At 38.1% G+C, this 16,037-nt stretch overlaps 1 long non-coding RNA gene across 1 annotated transcript in view; it reads right to left on the bottom strand.

Annotated features, from left to right (window-relative positions):
* LOC144295902 (uncharacterized) overlaps positions 1-8,221 on the bottom strand; it is a 63,189-nt gene extending 54,968 nt beyond the window's left edge. The window contains exon 1 of the long non-coding RNA XR_013363022.1: positions 7,944-8,221. This is a non-coding gene — a long non-coding RNA (uncharacterized LOC144295902). The remainder of the gene's footprint in view (positions 1-7,943) is intronic.
* Between the last annotated feature and the right edge of the window lie 7,816 nt (positions 8,222-16,037).

Below are 16,037 nucleotides of genomic sequence, written 5' to 3'. Positions count from 1 at the left end.
TGATGTGAGATCAAGCAGAATCTCCTCACATCACCCACTAACTACTCCTCATATAGCAAGGGCCAGCTACACTCAAACATAGGACTTTGTGCACCCCTGACTCAGTGGTTTACATCCTCCATCCTTACTGATGTTTCTTTGAGGTACTTCCCTAGCAAAGACCATTAGACACCCTTATAAAGTTATATTTTCCCTCTTCTCTTTATTAAAAACTAATTTTAAGGATAGAGCAATCTAGGACACCTGACTTTTTTATACTTATCCTTCAGAGCACACAGCATAGTGCAGGTCACATACCAGAGCCTCAAAATTATTTATCAATTCATTTTCTCATCTCCTATTTGTCAACTGCCTGTAGGCCTGTGTATGTGATATATCATATAACATACATATCAATTATACACACATATATAAATATGTATATATTATATGTATGTACATATATATAAATATATTTGGTAACTGCTTATTTTTATCAGCATAAGATTCTTTTTCATCAGAGCTAAAATTCTCCTTTAGCTTCTAACATTGGTCATGGCCGTTATCCCAACAGATTTCATACCTTGATTTTTTTTCATCATAGAGCAAGATTAATTCAGGACCACAGTCATAGCTACACCTTCCAAGACAAAGGACAATGCTCAGACCATTGTTTCTCTAGGGTGACAGGATGTTTCTGGACATTGACCCCCTCCCCAATGTTTCTTTTTTGCATCCTTTCAGAAACAAAACATTGTGAAGGAAAACTTCCCAACCTCTAAAATTCCTGGGAGGAGTTGAGGTGGAGGTGGAAGAGCTCTGACCCACCTTAGGATGGGTAGTTGTGGAGAACCACCCTCTCTATGCTGACAATTGATGCTTCCTTCTCAATGCTTCTCCTATTGAGGTTCCCTCTCCATAGAAGCACAAATGTTCCCCAGCCTTCTCCCTGGAGAACTAAGCCCAAGAGGAAAGCAATCCAAAATTTAAAGACTAGATTGATGCCTGAAAAAGAGATTTAAACAGGGACATTTTTATCTTTCAGCTGTTGGATATGGAAAACAAATATACATTCCACTCTCTCTAAGAACAGGTGAATGCATTTCATAAGCAAATTGTCAGCTGGGTGGCTTTAGGTCGAGTTTCCCACCACCCCTTCTTGTCCCTCCTCTTCTTTCTATCAGTATATTCCTATCCCTAATTATTCTCTACAATTCACACTTTCTATCAGGATTTTTTGAGAAACCCACAGTGTGCTCTGTGCTTGCTGCTGTATAACTATGAAAGACTTTTACCAATGATATGGTCCCAGAATCGCTTCCATTCTAGATGCAAAGCAAAAAGAAGTAAGAAACATGTACAGAATCTGCGTAATAATGATTCAAAAGAGTCTGGGAGTGTTGGTTGGAAGGCATTATGGGCAATAGAGATCTAAGCTGAACTTGAAAGGGTCAATGGTATTTGTGTACAGGAAGGGCTCAAAGGCATGAGCAAGATGAGTGGGAAGGTCAGGGAATAGACTTGTCTGATTCCAGCGGAGGTTTCGGCATCAACATTCATGTGTGTGTGTGTCCAATTTGTAATACCTGCATATTCTTCTTCTTCACTCTTCTCACTCAAGGGTAGGTGAATGGAAGCACACATGCAGAATGATTCATAACTTGTCAAGGAGGAGTTGGCATAATTCAATATAGGAAGATATCCCAAACCAGTACTCTCACTGCCCCAGAGAAAACCACAGACACTCCTCAAAGTGAAAGATAAATGGAACCAGAAGTGGATGTCACTCTACCTACAAAGCAACAAGAGGAAAATCTCAAGATGCTATTATTTCTTCTTGTCTCCTCTTTCCCCTACCTTCACTGGAGATGTTTGCTGTTTCGGCTCTTGGTTTCTGCTTTTGTATACCATCTATTCCTATAGCATTTCAATGAATATGCATAAACTCTGAATCATAAGACTAAAATGAGCACCATTCTAAGAACCCTGAATGTGTCTTGGAGATTTACAGCTAGGATATGTAGGCTGGCTGAAAGTGAGAAGTGAGGACTGGGGTTCTTTTGTGATCCTGTTTAATATCTACAGCTTCTCACCCTAATAATGGATTAATGGGCTTCTCTGGGCTCCATGACTCACCAGTACTTACATACAGATAGGTGGAGTTTTTTTATTTGTAAGGGATTTTTTAAGGTGGTGAGGGGTTGAATCTGGAAACTCTAGACAATAAGGAACTATAAGCTATGCAGTTTTATGAAGGAGAAAGCAGTCGCCCCTTAAATATTTTATTCTAAAATTTGGCTGACAGCAGCAACACATTGATTTTAGCCACTTTGTTTTGCTAGTAAATGATGGCAGGATCAGCTGTGGCTTATGCCTTCTTCACTGTAATCAGTTCTATGCTGAGAGAGGAGGAATTATGCTTGACAGGTAATTAAGAAAACTGACAGGAAATAGCATTTGGCCTCTTTGAAGGTGAACTACAGTTTGTAAAAGATAATCTAAATCTAATTTACCAAAATCCCAGATGGCAAAGCTATGAGCAGTATCGCTTCTGTGTTAGGTTTATATTAAATTAATCTTTCCTTACCATTTACTGTTTTTAAAATTTTAACTTTAACATGGAAAGGAAGGACTAAAACTTTGCACAGGCTGAATTTGGAACACAGCAATTTTTGGGTCACTGCTGAATATAAGATGTAGACATATTGATTGGGAATGTAGACTGCCCAGGATTGGAAGTGAGACTGGATTGACCAATGTCAAAAGAATGAGTGTTCACTCATGATGCTGAAGAATGAGGATGAAAGCAACATATACTAGGATTTCAGCAGTAAGGAATAAAATTGTTTTAGAAACTTATCTTCTGGGATCCCTGGGTGGCGCAGCGGTTTAGCGCCTGCCTTTGGCCCAGGGCGCGATCCTGGAGACCCGGGATCGAATCCCACATCGGGCTCCCGGTGCATGGAGCCTGCTTCTCCCTCTGCCTGTGTCTCTGCCTCTCTCTCTCTCTCTCTGTGTGTGACTATCTTAAAAATAAACATTGTATAAAAAAAAAAAAAAGAAACTTATCTTCTTGTCAAGTAAGGGGAAAAGAAACAAACCATTGATCCTATCTGCAAACCCCTACGGGAAGTTGCTTATACCTTTACTACTGTTGGGTGGAAGAAAGGTACCTCATTTTCCAATGTGTGAAGAGATACTTCTCAAAAGTTTGTCTCCATATAAGTGCTGGGACAATATTGCTTAGATCTTCTGGAAAGGTATCAATTCCAAATATTTTAATTGGTTCCAGGCTAGCAGTAGAAGGGGTTGTCCAGTAAGCATGCTCATTGATAACCAGTCTCCCCACTCTCCCCAGGCACAATCTAGATCTCCCTTTTGTTATGAATTGCTTTCCTTCATAAAAATGGATTTTTTGCCTCTTGCAATGTCCAGGAGCAACTCCTAGATTTAGGTTCTTGGAAGCTAAGGACAGAGATCAGCTCTGTACTGCCTTCATTTGCTTGCATCTGCAAAGGTAGGAGAGGAGAATTACCATCATTATTCCTAAGACCTTTGGGTGCTTATTCCTAACAAATAAGGAAGAAAAGAAAACCTAACATCTCAAACTTTTTCTCTGTCCATTCCACGAATTTTATGCTAAACCCAATGACTCAACATTATGCTCCTAACCTTGGAGAAATTACCTGTTGTACTCAAGAGGATAGCTACAAATTATAAAAGGCAAGCTTTACAAAACCCAAATTTTTCTTCCTTATGAAGTTTTGTGGGAGAGCCAGAGGCCAGCAGGATTTTGGAGGTGGCTTTCCAGGTTTTTATACATCACTCTTTGCTAACAGTAGGTAAAGTAGCAGTTCTCCATTTTAATGATCTGATAATGGGAGCCATCCATTTGTCACCTTTCCTGTTGTTCTGTTAAGAAGATAAAGGAGTGGGACACCTGAGTGGCTCAGCGGTTTAGCACCTGCCTTCAGCCCAGGGCGACCCTGGAGTCCCAGGATTGGGCTCCCTGCATGGAGCCTGCTTCTTCCTCTGCCTCTGCCCCTGCCTGCCTCTCTCTTTCTCTGTGTCTCTCATGAATAAATAAATAAAATATTTAATGAAAAAAAAAAGAAGAAGATAAAAGAGTACAGGATGCGAAGACCAAGCCGATCACACAATCAGCTGTAAGGGACCACCTCTCCAAATCCCTTACATCCTCATAAAAAAGCAAGTAGATCTGCAGGAAAAAAGGAAAGCATTTCCTCTCCATCCTCTCTACCTCATGGAAAGTCTACACCACATACTCTGTACTTCTGATGGCCATGCCCAGACTTTACTTATAAATAGGTGGCATATAAGATTGCCTTATCCCAGAATATGATACCAAATTACCAAATGTGATTACACCATTAAAGCTTCCTTTGAGTAGAGAACTCTTTTCTGAGTTCTCCATTAAAATTTAGAGCCCCCCTAGGATAGGTGACATCTTAAATTATTATCAGCTATTACCTTAAATATCAACAGCAGGGAAAAACAACCTAAAGTAAGAGACTATGACAAAGTGAAAGTACCTTGGAGGAAAGTGAAGGAGCCTAGAGGAGACAAAAGGCTCTAACAAAGGGCATGAGAGACAGATTCTGCCCATTTGGTGAGGAGTAGTAACTCAGCTGGATAACTATAAAATGGTGACAATGTTAACAGCACCCATCTTACAGAATCTTTGTGAAGAAGGAATGGGATAATGCACATTTTAAGCACTTTGAATTGTGACATGCTATATCTATATTGGTTTATTTGTGTTTAATTCTAAGACTGGCCCTTGCTCTGTACTTAGAATTATCTTACCTATCTTTGATTGCCAGTCTTTAACTCTGGAGGAAAGATGCTGTGTAAGTCTAAGTATTTACAGTTTACACAGTCAAATGAATAATTATAGGACATAATTCTTTAGGCCAAATTTTACTCTGTTATCAACTTGGGATATATTATAAAACATTTAACTACTTCTCATCTAAAAATTTTATTTTTCTCATTAAATGGCTGGGGAAATGGTGGACTGTTTTATTTGGAATATTTTCATCAACTAGCAGAAAACAGAATTCAACTGAGATCTTAAAAAATGAAGAATCTTCAATAAAGCACTACTTTTAGAGGTACAGAGAGTTAAGAGAACCAACAAGATATGTTGAGGCACCTAGAGACTAGTACCAGCAGGAAGCCATTATATTGGCTGAGAGGGCAAACTGAGCTGGAGGCAAGCAGAAGCTATAGTCATGGAGAGGGGGACACCAGGGTGGCTCAGCAGTTGGGTGCCTCCCTTTGGCTCAGGTCATGATCCTGGGATCCTGAATGGAGTCCCACATGAGGCTCCCTGCAAGGAGTCTGCTTCTCCCTCTATGTCTCTGCCTCTCTCAGTGTGTCTTTTACGAATAAATAAATAAATAAATCTTTAAAAAAAAAAGTTGTGGAAAAGTATAAGCCACTGCCAAAGATATGCAGCTAAAGCAAAGCAATGAAGCTTCCAGGGTAATAAATTCCTTGACCCCGTACTTTGATCTCCTATTGGCATTCCCCCATTGGTTGAATCTGTTCAGAAACCAGAAGCAGAGGAGACCAGGTGATGCAGTTCCCAGGAATCAGCCTCCAGGGTATGGAGCAGAGCAATAAAGGGGAAAGAATGGATGTCAGATTGAGACAAATGGAGAATAACTAGTACAGGGCCACCTCCAATTTGGGAATCAAGAGTCTCAGAAGTTAGCATTTGGCCTCACATCACAGAATAAAAGGTAGAAATTCAAAAGACTAGTCAAAATTGGAACAATCCAACATCATGTGCCTCCTAACATGCTCAAAAGGAAGGAGGGAGGGAGGGAGGAAGGGAAGGAGGGAGGGAAGAAGGAAGGAAGGAAGGAAAGAAGGAAGGAAGGCAGGCACGCACAGCATCACATCTCTGATAATCCCACCAAAAATCAAAACGTAAATATGACCATACAAACTCAGCCTAAGGGGCATTCTATAAAATATTCTTCAAAAATTTTAAGGTCGTGAAAGATGAAGAATGACAGAGAAAGTGGTCCGCATTCAAGGAGACAAAAGAGACATGAAAACTACATTCAATGTGCTTTTCTGGATTGGATCCTAGATCAGAAAACTCTAAAGGACATTAGTCAGAAAACTAGCAAAATTTTAGTAAGATCCATAGATTAGGTAAGTATAGTATCATTGTTAATTTTTTTTATTTTGATAATTATACGGATTATATAAAAAATGTCCTTTTCTTATTTGAGGGAAATGCAACACTAAAGTATTTCATGTCAAAGGACATGATGTCTCAAACTTACTCTTAAAGTTTCCCAAAAGCGTGTGTGTGTGTGTGTGTGTGTGTGTGTGTGTAGAGAGAGAGAGAGAGACAGAGACAGAGAGACAGAAGGTGAGAGAATGATCAAGCAGGGAAGTAGGAGAGCATGTAAACAATTTGATAGGTTTTGGTAAAAGGAATTCTTGTTCTACTCTGTTAACTTTTCTATAAGTGCGAAGTTAAATTTTAAAAGAAAGAGAGAGAGAGCACGCACCAATGATTGAGGATGATGCTGACATTTACATTGAGGGAATGGCTAGTTCCCCACAGTTTCACCAGAGTCTCATTAAATGCATAATACTAAGACTGTTTCTGGGCACCAATGACTTCTTTCATTATAGAACTCCAACAGGGAATTTCTATTCCTTTCATTAGGATTTGTACTGTTTTTATTTTTAATGGTCTGGTCTCAATGTTTCAATATTGGAAGCTGCCAGTAATTCTTCTTGGAAGGATACATTTTCACTTTAAAATTGGAAGAAACCAAGTAAAGCAAAAAGCCATGCTGTGTCTTTGTTGAAGGGCTTGGCATGAAATCGCAGAATTTTCTGCCACCTATGTAAGGAAGTGAGTGAGTGATGAGCCTAATACTTATGCCAGCCTTGAAATTGGATTATTTTCCTCCTCCAAAATAGAACTGCTAATATAACATTGGCTTTCTGGGAGAATGGTAGCAATTTGCTTATTTCCCCACAGCCTCATCCTATCCCCTGAGTAGTTGTTTGAAAAGATTATGATTACATATACAGCACACACATGCATCTTTCTGGATATCTTAGAGAAAACCAATAACTGCACTAGTTTTTAGGGTGGGAAAGGCACAACTAAACCTATACAACTTCAAGGAAAGTTAAAATATGATTCCAGCTTTTACAGAATTCTAATATTAAGTAGGATGTTTGGTTTGTTTGGGTAGTGATTGTTTTTTATTTGGGAAGTTTGAAAATGGGGAAATGTCCATGTTTTTCAGCATGTTATCTATTTTAGCCTAAATAACATTACCACAAGACTAAAAAAAAAAAAAAAAGAAGAAGAAATTCTATGATGTCACAACATAGGATTGATAAAAAGGAAACAGTGGGACCAAGCATCTGTAGGATTGCTTCTAAGATTTATACTGCCAGGTCAGTATCATTAGCTTAAGTGTCATTTTTTATGGTACCAGAATTTCAATGTGTCATTAAGTCAACAAGCATGTATTAAGCACCTACTGTGTGCCAGGCACCATGGGTAAGCAAAGTCAGATAAGATTGATTCTGCCCTAATGTTGCTTTCAAAATCCATGATCTCCTTTTGCCAACAAAATTGATGGCTAATGTAAATACAATGTTATACTTTGGCAGATTTAAGTTAATATAAATATAAATACTATAAATAGGGGCAGCCCAGGTAGCTCAGCGGTTTAGCGCCACCTTCAGCCTAGCATGTGGTCCTGGAGACCTGGGATGGAGTCCCAGGTCCGGCTCCCTGCGTGGAGCCTGCTTCTCCCTCTGCCTGTGTCTCTGCCTCTCTCTCCTTCTGTGTCTCTCATGAATAAATAAATAAAATCTTTTTGAAGAATACTATAAATATAGTACTTATTCCAAGAACTATACTTACGGGAAAAATGTGCAAAGATACCTACTGGGCAAGAGGCTGTACATGAAGGTTAAGGTCAGGGAGTAGGGCACATTCAGAGCCCACAGAGCTGAAATCTCTGAATCAACAATGTTCTTCCCATGTGTAATTCATTCATATAGTGACTTATTTTGCAAAGAAATATTATCTTGTTAAGCTGCCATAAAGTGTCAAAAACACATTTTTTTACTAATACATCTGGTTCAGCATTGCAACTGAACAGCAGAAGAACAAGAATAAATTCAACATATGTTCTACTTGTTAACATAACTGCCTCATACTACCTTTGAGTTTATTGAAAGTAATATACTACAAGATTCCAATTGTGACTTCAAAAGAATCCCAGGCATCTTTGTGACAACAGCCCTACACCATTGAAATAAGTTCTAAGGTTCCCAAGGTGAGCACTTAAAGGAAAGCACTGATTTGGATAGATGAATAAATTCTGATGTAATTTAAAAAAAATAACAGCCTCTTAACTTTGTAATATTCCTTTATACTTGAGTTTGAAGGCCTACAGCAATATAAAACACAATTAAAATTATTTTTTAAAGACTATATTCATTTATTCATGAGAGACACAGAGAGTGAAGCAGAGGGAGACGCAGGCTCCATGCAGGGAGCCAGGATCACGCCCTGGGCCGAAGGCGGCGCTAAACGGCTGAGCCACCGGGACTGCCCACAATTAAATATTATTAATTTGTTGCTATTCTTACAGCAATTTTATTTACTAAATTATTAATAAATTAAATATTATTTTCCACTAAAAGATATCACATATCAACATGGGGAAATGCTTGTGATAGAATGTTGTATGGTAGCAAGTCTCCAAGATGGCCCATCTCTGTTTTCCACCTCCTGGTATTCAAATCCTTGCTCAGTTGTCTCCCACAGTGTACTAGGGTTAGCCTGTATGACCTGGAGAATACAGCAGAAATGATTTGTCACTCTCCAGATTAGGTTATAAAAGACTGCAGCTTCTGTCTTGCTGTTTCTCTATCTCTTTCTCACCATGAGAGGCTAGCTTCCATGCCTTGCCAGTAGCTCAATGGAGAGGCCTACCTGGCGAGAGACTAAAGCCTCCTTGTCAATAGCCATATGAATGTGGTTGGGACCCAGTGGGTTCTCCAGCCCTGTAATGACTACACCCCCAGCTGACACCAGACCATGCAATCTCATAAGAGATTCTGATCCAAAACCACTCAGCTGAGATTCTTGTGAGATAGTATTTATCATTTTATGCAGCTAAATTTCAGGGTAATTTGATACACACAACAGATAGTTAATACTGCTAAAGGAAAACCAAAAATATATTATAGGAAATTTGCCAAAATGTTAATAGTAATTATCAGTGACTGATTAGTTATGAGTAATTTTTTTATTAGGTTTTCTGTATCTTTTCTGATTTTCTGTATTATTATATATCACTTAAAAAAACAAAAAGGGAAATATTTTTTTGTTTTAACACAAAGTGTAATTTAAAATGAATTTTCTTTCATTTTATTACCATGTGTGTGCCACAGTGTTTTGCAGTGATGATGATTAGCACAGATACAGAAAGAGGTATTGCAATTCTAAACAGTATAATATGGCCAAGCATTTGAATCAAATACTAATTTGAGATTACCAACCCAGATGATTCCGGCCAGTAAAGGAACATACTACCACACCAATTAGTGCCCAGAAAAAGCCTTTTTACTTGTGACAGAATTTCATATTACAGAAAAGTTGTAGAAATAGTACAAAATTTTCTGTATACCATCATTCCTATATACTGACATGATCTAATTATGAACATGTTATCTCATTTGCTTTAATCATTATTGACAGATGATAATGTATATATCGCTTCTTCATAGCACTTATCACTGTTGTAATTTTACATTTATTTGTATAATTGTTTGATTAATTTTTATTATTCCAAATGGAAAGTAATTTCTATAACTTTTTTGTTTGCCATTTATCCTGGTACTTAAAACTGGCTCATAACAAATGCTCAATATTTTGAATGAGCAATGAATGAAGAAATGAATGGAATAGAACGGAAGATGAAGAGAGAGTACATTAAAACTGTAAGAAAGTTATATGTGTTTTATTTGTGCCCATCAGCTGGGCAATCACTAAGATTGAATGCTGACATAAAATCCAAAAGGTGTTTGTTGGAGGGTCATAAGAAACAGAGCAGAGAACTGGAAGCATAAGAAACAGAGAGAGTTGGGCTCAGAAATAGAATTTAAAGCAAGAGATTAAGTAAAGTTTCTCCTTGGAACAGGTTATTAAGTTCTGTGTCTTGGTCAGATGGGCCAGATTATGCTGCACTAACTCCCCCAATGCACAGGGTCTTAAACAAGAAAGTTTTATTTCTAATTCACAATACATGGTCAATACATGATCAATGATTCTTGGTAATCAGTTGAAAACTCTTTATTACCTCCTTCCAGGACCCAGGCTAATGAGGTAGCAACTATCAGGACCCCTGCTAGTAACCATGCCAGAAGAAAAGGGAATTCTAGAAGGCCTCACTTCACTAATGAAACGCTTGACTTAACCATGACATTTGTTGTTGTCATTTCTACTTTGAACTTATTATCCTCAAGTAGTCTCAAAGCCCACACAATCACAACAGCACCAAGAAATATGATTCTGCCACACGCCTAGCAGACAGAGAACTGATAATATTTGGTGACTAGCACTAATGACTACTAGCTTTGATGCAGTTATTATAGTTCTTGCTCAGCAATCTCTACAACAAATTGGTTTTATAGACTAACAACAAAGCATGAGAATTTTATATAAATTCAACATAAAGGTATCATTCATATTTATCCAGGCATAAGCATTTTCCCTTCTTCTCATCCTGCTCGCCTTTCTTCTGTTTCTTCAATGAAATCCCTAACCATCCCAGAGAGATTTAATAACAAAAATTAAAGAATAATCATTTGCTTGAATCCTTTTTAGTATTTATTTATATTCATACATTCAACATATTTAGAGCACACTTACTATTTACCAATAGAATTTTATCATTGCAAAACATTACTCAAAACAGCTTATAATTTAACTCTATCTCAATTTAAACAAGATAATGATGTGGTAAACCAAAAACACTAGTGTGAGGAATCCAAATTTCTAGTCATAACCACCTGTTCCAGATACAATAGCTGAAGAAAATGGCTTTAATATTAATATTAGATTTCCGAGAGTAACTTTCATTTTCAAGGGCTACTTATGTTCGTCAAACCAAATCATATTAAACTAAATCTCTAACAAAGCATATAAGTTTATATTTATAATCCTGATATCTGTTGGATCATAGTTGCAAGACACAACAAAAGCATCATTCAGTACTCTTTGGCTATTACTAGGCAGTAAACAGAAATAAGAACTGGATCATATTTCAGATAATTTAAATAATGTGAAACAGAGGACAGAAGTTCTACGATATACTCCAGAGATTTTGTGAACTTTATTAAATTAACTGAATAATTCAGTTCTCCTCTATACTAGAGTTTCTTTAATTTCATCTGTGTGCATGTATTTGCCCTCTTGAAAGTATGTGAGTGTGTGTGTAGTCACTTTACTTCTCACCAAAACCCTGAAATAGACCAGAACAATGATGGCAGCTTTAGGAGGTTGGAAAATTAAACAGAAGAAAGAGGACTGATTATATGGAAAATCTTTTGGAAAATCCTAGAAAGAGGAAAATCAGTTTCTGATATTTCATATTTTTCTCTGCCATTCATCCAGTACCTCCTATGTGTGAGGCACTATTATTGGAGCCAAATATACACAGCAAATAAAATAAGAAAGATCTCTGCTCTCATGGAGTTTTTTTTTTTTTTCTCATGGAGTTTATATAAATTCTGGTGGGTGGAGGTGGGGGGCAGCAATCAGCACATACAAATAAATACAGTAAGTGACAAACACTATGAAGAAAATAAAACAGAACAATAAATATGACCAAGAATGACTATGATTAGGAGATGTTTTAGATGTGTTTATCAGTGAAGGATTTGAGGGGTTTCAAATGAGGCATAATGATGGGAGGGAGGGAGGCAGCTTTGCAATGTCTGAAGATCACTCCGACAGGACAGGAAGAAAGAGCTGGTGTAAAGCCTCTAAAGCAGGGATGAGCTTGGCATATTAAAGGAAATTTTGATGGAGGAAAACACATACCTAAGTTATATTCTGATGAAAAATATGAATTCAAGGATAAACAAAATCTTATAAGCTTCAGATTAAACAGGTATCTCATAGGAAAGATACTGTGTCTGACACATAAGTTCTAATTTCCTACATAAATGCTAAGAGATAGGGGGTGACATTGACAGCATCCTGAGGTAAAAGGATCACTCCTCTGTGAAGACAAAAGAAACTCAGTTTCAGCACAGGAAGACCCAGAAAACTTCTCTTCTATACCTCCTTTATTAAAAAAAATTACTCAAAGAAGTAGTCTTGTGAAATAATAATAAATCAGAATAAAAACCTCAAGAAATAGAAAGATGTGGTGTAAAAGAAAAAGCAGTGAGCTGTGAACCCAGTAAGACTTACTGTTGAGTATAAGTGATAAAGTACTTGTAATATTTAAGCAATTGTTAAGGAAGGATTCTTAACTAGAACAGAAACATTTTAATTTCAAACTGAAATTAGAAATCCAGGTTATTTCAACTAAACTTGGACATTGGGAAAAACAGAAAAAGTAGAAATAAGTAAGGAATGTTTACCTTTTCAGCTTTACAATTATGGAGGAGATTTCAGATAGAGTTTAAATTTTTATTTTGCTTGAGAAACATACTTACAAAATGATTACTAAAATGTTAGCATATCCAGTAGCAGAACAGATTTAGGATATATAATTTCCAGACATCTAGAGAGGGGGAAAAGAAATAAATACATTAACATAAGGGAATGGATTACAATCTAACCAAACTAATGCAAAGAGAAAGAAAACAGAAGTGACTTCAAGAAAAAAAAAAAAAAAAAACTGGATTGAAAGAATAATTACTGATAAGAGTTACAACCCACCAAAGTAGCATAACAATCACAAACATTTTTGTACCAAGTGACATCACATTAATTTGAAAAGCTGGAAGAATGCTGAAGTCTGATATACCCACCATCATATTTGGAGATTTTAACATACCTCTCTCAAAATTTGAATGAGCTTTCAGGAAAAAAAAAAAAAAAAAGCAAACATATAAATGAGAATACAGAAGACAGAAACAATCCAGTTATCATTCTTGACCTCAAAGCTATATATGAAAATTTTCATCAGCAAACATAATTCTTTCAACTACTTATGTAACATTTATAAAAATGTACTAGGGGGGCACCTGGGTTGCTCAGCTAAACATCTGCCTTTGGCTCAGGTCATGATCCTAGAATACTGGTATTGAGTCCCACATCAGCTCCCTACAGGGAGCCTGCTTCTCCCTCTGCCTATGTCTCTGCCTCTTTTTCTGTGTCTCTCATGAATAAATAAATAAAACATTTTAAAAATATGGGGATCCCTGGGTAGCTCAGTGGTTTGGCTCCTGCCTTCAGCCCAGGGCATGACCCTGGAGTACTGGGATTGAGTACCGCATCGGGCTCCCTGCATGAAGCCTGCTTCTCCCTCTGCCTGGGTCTCTGCCTCTCTCAGTCTCTGTCTCTCATGAATAAATAAATAAAATCTTTTTTTAACATATATATATATATATGTTAATATATATATATATGTTATATATATATATATATATATATATATATACACACACATACATGCACACACATGGTATTAAGCCACAAAAATAATCACAGTAATTATGAAAGAGAAATAGTATGAAATCATAATGAAATGAGGTAGAAGTAAACATAATAAAGTCCAGATTATTAACCAGTAGAAAATATATTCAAATGTATTATAAATCTAGAGAAATTAAAAGTATTTGATACTTGCAATGACAAAATAGATCAAATAGAATAAACCAGAAAGTCAAGATGTAGACCAAAATAAAAATGGAAATAAAAAGCAGCATTTCAAATAAGTTGAGATAAAAGATTCATTAAATCATGTTTCATAATTTATTACAGGAATCTCAGGGAAATAATCAGATTATTTCCTCACCTTTTACTTTAAAATAAATTCTAGGGGATCCCTGGGTGGCACAGCGGTTTGGCGCCTGCCTTTGGCCCAGGGCACGATCCTGGAGACCCGGGATCGAATCCCACGTCGGGCTCCCGGTGCATGGAGCCTGCTTCTCCCTCTGCCTGTGTCTCTGCCTCATTCTCTCTCTCTCTGTGACTATCACAAATAAATAAAAATTAAAAAAACAATTAAAAAAATAAAATAAAATAAAATAAATTCTAAACAGATCATTGATTTAAACATCAAAAAATGAAATGACAAAGGAGGAAAAATATGGGAATTTTAAAAATAATCTTAGGGTAAGGAGAGATTTAAGATGGCGGAGTAGTATGGGGATTCTATGCTTGCCTTGTCCCTTGAACACAACTGAATAAATGTCAAATTATTCTGAACACCCAAAACATCAATCTGAGGACTGAGAGAACAAACTGCACAACTAGAAACTAGAAGTAGAAAAATGGTCATATGGTGGAAGACATGAGGTGCAGAGACATGATTTGAGGGAGAAAGGAATCACAGGCGCTCAGAGAAGAAAAAGCCCTTGTCATGGAAAGAGGAGAGAGAGAGAGAGAGAGAGCAGCACACAAGGAATTGCACAAGAAAAACACCACCCAAAACCATTGACTGGGAAAATGAGAAGGGCTGATTAACATGAGTTTTTACAATAAGCGGAGCTCAAAGACTGAAGTGTTAGAAGTCTGGTGTGGAGCCTGCCAGGCATAACAGTGCCCCTGTGGAAAAGACAGAGGCCTGGGAGTGGGTAGTATGCTCTGAGGATCCCTGGGTCACACTGGGAAAAACAGTTCCCCTTCTTGGAGTACAATTGGAGAGCCAGTGGGCACCATTGCACTGCCCAGTGCCTTAGCATAGGGGCAGAGATACCTGATGAGGGCAGCTAAACTGGACACTAGCTTTTTGCTGCACTTTACTCTAAACTCTAGCAGCGGCACATGGTTGTGTAACTACCCTTCTGAGACAAACCAGAACCAGCTCTAGCACAGGGAGACTCTCCTCCAGAGGGTCAGCCTGGTCTGAGCCATGCCATGTCCCTAAAATTTGGAGTTTTGAAACCGAGTTACGTGCCTGAGATAAAACACAGGTGCACTGTGCTACTACTGGTTGGGCAGATGGCCCAGGCACAGATAAGGTGACGGCAAGGATCTGAGAAACTCCTTGGGACACATGAGGAGAGATTGTTCACTCTTCTGTGAGGGCTTCCTGGGTTCACACTTCCAGCAAGTGTGAACTCCCCCCTTGGGGAGAGAGCTGGCTGATGCTATTTTTACCCTAGCCCATTAGCATGGTCAGACTTCAGAAAGCAGTATGGCACCCCACACAGGAGGCTAGAGCCACTTACACGAAACCCTGCCCCCCTGTGCCCTGCATGCAGGTGCTTCTGTACTGGGCAAGTATGTCTGAGAGTCAGACAGCAGCAGCTCCTCCCCCAGAAGACCAGCACAAACTCCCTCACTTACACCAAGTCTAATGAGCATGGAGTGCTGCAAAACTTGAGCTCCAGTGGAGATAGAATCAGATCTATTTTAACAAGCTGACCAGAGCACACCTATTTAAAATTCACCACACACTGGAAAAGGTACAAACACTCCCCACTGCAGGCAAGAAGAAACTCTGCAAAGGACTAACCTGGGAGAACGAGCAGCCAAAACACAACAGTAGAGTGTACACAGCATACACCAGAAACACTTCCTGAAGCAGTAGGCTCTGGACAGTATATGACCTCTTCCTAATGAAACCATTACTCTTGGGGGCACCTGGATGGCTCAGTGGTTGAGCATCTGCCTTTGGATCAGGTCATGATCCCACGATCCTGGGATCAAGTCCTGCATTGGGCTCCCTGCAGGTAGCCTGCTTCTCCCTCTGCCTATGTCTCTGCCTCTCTCTGTGTGTCTCTCATGAATAAATAAATAAAATCTTAAAAAAAAAAAAAAAAACAAACAAAAAACAAAACAAAAA

Source organism: Canis aureus, chromosome 24, assembly GCF_053574225.1.
Source record: "Canis aureus isolate CA01 chromosome 24, VMU_Caureus_v.1.0, whole genome shotgun sequence".
Taxonomy (NCBI): domain Eukaryota; kingdom Metazoa; phylum Chordata; class Mammalia; order Carnivora; family Canidae; genus Canis; species Canis aureus.
This window is presented reverse-complemented; position numbering and strand designations above follow the sequence as displayed.